The sequence below is a fragment of the Limulus polyphemus genome, unplaced genomic scaffold (genome assembly GCF_000517525.1).
Source record: "Limulus polyphemus unplaced genomic scaffold, Limulus_polyphemus-2.1.2 Scaffold5396, whole genome shotgun sequence".
NCBI lineage: Eukaryota > Metazoa > Arthropoda > Merostomata > Xiphosura > Limulidae > Limulus > Limulus polyphemus.
Window position 1 is genome coordinate 51,407 of NW_013671006.1, and position 4,797 is coordinate 56,203.

Below are 4,797 nucleotides of genomic sequence, written 5' to 3' on the forward strand. Positions count from 1 at the left end.
AAGATATTAAATGTAAAATTAGGATTTCCCTTTACTAAATGTAAAATTTATAGAAGGACCTAAAGTAGGACAGGTTTTGTTTTAGTAAATATAAAGAGTATAAAGACCTAAAGCAGGACAGGCAGTTGCTTTACTAAGTATAAAGACTATGGAATAAAGTAACTTAGGACAAGATTTTGGTTTACTAAGTATAAAGACTTAAAGTAGGACAGGTTTTGTTTTAGTAAATATAAAGAGTATAAAGACCTAAAGCAGGACAGGCAGTTGCTTTACTAAGTATAAAGACTATGGAATAAAGTAACTTGGGACAAGATTTTGGTTTACTAAGTATAAAGACTATAAAGACTTAAAGTAGGACAGGTTTTCCTTTAGTAAATATAAAGAGTATAAAGACCTAAAGCAGGACAGGCAGTTGCTTTACTAAGTATAAAGACTATGGAATAAAGTAACTTAGGACAAGATTTTGGTTTACTAAGTATAAAGACTAGAAAGACCTATAGGAGGACAGGGTTTTCCTTTAGTAAGTATAAAAACTATTAGTACCCAAAGTGGGACAGGGTTTTGCTTTAGGAAGTATAAAGACTATAGAAGGACCTAATGTATAATAGGGTTAATGTTACAAAGTATAATGACTGTAGAATGACCTAAAATATGACAGGGTTTTATTTTTTAAAGTGAAAGATTGGACAGGTGGTTCAAAGTAAGACAGGCTTCAATAAAGGCAATAAGGTTGAACACCAGTAGGTGGTACATTTTTTAAATATTTTCTTGTAAACCTAACATTAGTATTTAGGACTGGGCTAGTATTTGTATAAACAGGCCAAGGTAAAACCAGGAAAATTGACCATGAGAGTGAGAAAAAATTTGTGTTTAGTGAAAGTAAAGATTAGGAAGTATTTTTTTTTTCTTTTGAAGAGCTTAAAGAAAGGATATCTACCCACAAGACTAGGAACATGTATGACTCAAGTCTGTTGGAATAATCAAAGGTTAAACTTAGACATTGGTGTTGTATCTGTGTTCATCAGATAAGGCAATCAATTATACAGCATTAAATGTAATATTGTATAGAGTCGTATATGGAAAATAATCAATGAAAACATAAATAAATCTTGAAAGAAAATGTTATGTTTTGTCATATAAATATGAAGGTTCTATTCTCATTTAACATGATTTATTTTACTTATGAAAAAAATAGCACACTGTGCATATACATATCTAGCTTATGTTTAAATTTCGGATCTACCTAGCATAGTGTTGATTTATTAAGCACATCTTTTGAAACCAGTAACTTGTAATAGTCATAGATGCAACCCTTGTTGTAAATTAAAAGATATTAAAATCAATTGCATCATGCTGATCTGTTTTATTGTTAAAGTTAGTAAACACATTTTATAGAGTTCTCTGCTGGTAACGGAATCCTAAAAGCAATCTTTCGATAAGTGTTTGACATAAAACATTCTGTAAGTAGATATATGTTATAAAGGACTTCATTAAGATATAGCTACATAAAGGAATTTTTTTTAGCTCACACAGTCTTTTAATAGATGTACATAATTATAATGGTGTGGAAGTAAACATACCTAAAGTTTAGGAACACCACACCTTAAAATAAGTTGTTCTGTATTTTGCTGCTGCAGTCCTATTTTAATAAACGTATTAGTGAGTCTGCATTTGGTATTAGTTGCAGTCTAAACTGTTACTAAAACTTGCAAATAAATGTTGGTAGACATCTTGCAATAGACTGTAACTTTCCATGCAAAACATATTGAAATGTAATCTGTTCTTTCTGCTACTTGGATATCGTACCCAAATATCCTGTAGTGGTTCCACTTGATTCAGATTGGGACTGTGAGCTGTCAAAGTAAATTCTGGACCATTTCAAACCACCACTGGATTAGGTGTAGACTACATTGAGTACTAGGTGACAATCTCTGAGGATGTGTCCAGCAGATGCTGACATATCACGTAGAGGCTGGCTGCTTGCAGGAGGTTAAATAGTGGCCTTCTGGCTCTATAATTCAATAGCTTCTTGACTTAATCAATATAACCAGTTGCCTATAAGGAGCAAGTGGTGTCACATAAACTAATGGGTTAATTGAAATTACAATTAATCAAAATTAGTGTACAAAACTGTTTCAAATGTTTCTTTTTAATCTTAAAACTTTTTCTAATCAAAAACAACACATATCTGTGGATGAAAAACTGTCAATTTTTAACAATGTAAATGTTATATTTGGAATTGGTGGAAGAAGACAAAATTTTTTTGGCAAACGTTTAAAGATGTAAAAACATAGATTTGGATATTTGGAAACATTGAAATTTTGTTAGGCTTTATGTATAGAGGTAACAGCCTGATCTTCAATATGTAGAAGTAGTAATATAACAATACCAAACATCAAATTATATCCTAATCTTCACTGTGATAGTCAATACAACGTTAAATATCAGATCATACTCTCATGGACCAACCATCAAAATGTATAGACAATCACTATGATGTCAAATATCTTTAAAGGTAGTTACTGCAACATCAATATTAGTAGACACTCCAACATTCAAATAAACGATCACTGTGGCATCAAATACCAGAAAACATCTTATCTTTAAAGGTAGTTACTGCAACATCAATATTAGTAGACACTCCAACATTCAAATAAAGCAATCACTGTGACGTCAAATACCAGATGACAACCTAATCTTTAAAGGTAATTCACAATAACATGAATCAGTGAAGTTAAACTTTCTAACAAACATTATCGTAGTTGGATAAGTGAAAAGAAACTGCAGGACTAAGGTTTGAACTTAGAACCTTTGGATAACAGAGTCAATGATATGCCCAATTGAGATATTCAAGATTACAAGTTGTCCCTCTCCCTTCACTCATAAGCCTTTTGAACTTTCGAAACTTCATATTACTTTGTGTTATTGTGATCAAGAAATTAGTGGGTTGATTTACACCACACAACCAAATCATAGGAGTCTAACTAGACTCATATATATTGTATTATTACTATATTTAATTAATATTTTAAAAGTAAACTTATGGCAGACAAGTTTTTTCAAGACCAAACTAAATATGATTGAAATTTTGGATTCAAATTTCAAGTATTTGACAAGGGGAAGGGAACTGCACTAATAAATAATTGTGAATTAGGACTAGCCACTGAAATATCAACAATATTTCAGACAATTGGGGTATTGTACCAAAAAAAAAAAAAGATTCTTAAAAATATGCCTTATAAACAACTTTACAAAATAGAAGTACTAGGTGTAGTTTTCACATTTCTTTCTGAACTTTGACACTGCATAATGATATTAGAAATAACTTGTCTTTATTTAATGGAAGAAATTGAATCAAAATTATACTCGTGTCTTTTATGAAAGTAATCTTCTAGAACAGCAAATCTAAAATAGTTTCTATAAAAGTGGAGAAATTTTTTGTAGTAGACACAAAAAAAAATTACATGAAGTTATTTTGGAACACAAAATTTGGATTTGGAAGTAGTAATGATAGTTCTGATCTAATCACAACATAATATATTCTTCTGACTTGAGTTTACTAAAGATGTGATATCTTCATTCCTTGTACAGTAAAGATATTTCACCACCATCAGTGTTATCATCAATGATTCAGTCAGATGTGGCAACTAAATATAGGTACTTTGTGCAAGCAAAAATTCCATATTTATCACTTTGTACTGAAATGGCTTTTTCATATTTTTTTCTATTCCCACACTTTCATACATTCGACCATACTGCAAAGCTGGAGAACTTGACGCTGTTACATTTGTTAGCTTCTTTAACAGCTTGTGTAAATCTTTGAGTGAGGTTGACTTCACTATTTCACCAAAATTACTAGCAGTACCTGGTTGCTAACCAAAGTTGGGAAGTTGCTTGCTCTCATGTCAGTTCTAGTATACATTTTAGCAGTTTTAAAATAATGTAGTTAAAGTACTAAATATAGTATTGTTGACGTTATCAAAGTTTTCTGATCTATCATGATTTGACTTGCTTTATAGAATAATATTGTTACGACAGCGGGGGTCACGTGACGCTAGTAACACGTCAGATTCTCGAAGGCTCCTGAAGTCTCCAGCGTTTACAAGATTTGCGGTATTCCTGTATATATAAGCCGCCACGAACTGACGGCAACAATGTGTAATTGAACTGCGGACAGAGAGAGACGTATTGTTGAGCGAGCACATGAGATGTTCGTTGTGAATTATAGCGCGACTGTGGAAATTAAGTGTATTCAGAAAGAATAAACAGTTTTATTTATGAAAGGACTTGTATCGCTAAAGTTTCATCGGAAAGAATTTTTTTTTACGGAAAATTAACTAACGACCAGAGATGTAACAATATAAACTATTCCTACTAATTTATCAGTTCATTGTTTTTCACACACAATGTTGTTCCTCATTTCTGTAGTTATTCTCTCTGTTGAGGTCACAATGTTGTTCCTCATTTCTGTAGTTATTCTCTCTGTTGAGGTATTGTATACTTCTCATAGTTTGTCATTTTGTAGTTTTAAAGCCCAATGAAGATGATGTTTGTAATACCCCTGTAGCAAAGTATAAGCTTAGAATAACCCAGTAGTGTATCAGAGCCATCTAACAAAATAGTTCTACTCCATTATTGCACTAAATATTAGTTGGCACCCTACTCTGTAATGTTATGACATAAAGTACTAGATAATGTTGTGATTATGACAAAATACCATATACTACTATTACGTCTCCGTTCGTTAGCTAATTTTCCGTAAATTCGTTCCGACGAAACCTTAGCGACACAAGTCCT

The 4,797-nt window shown here is 31.8% G+C and overlaps 1 long non-coding RNA gene across 1 annotated transcript; it reads left to right on the forward strand.

The window, feature by feature from the left end:
- The first annotated feature begins 6 nt into the window (after positions 1 to 6).
- On the forward strand, positions 7 to 1,348 carry LOC111089155. Its single transcript, XR_002613480.1, has 2 exons — positions 7 to 212; positions 361 to 1,348. It is a non-coding gene; the product is annotated as an uncharacterized LOC111089155 (long non-coding RNA).
- The last annotated feature ends 3,449 nt before the right edge of the window (positions 1,349 to 4,797 follow it).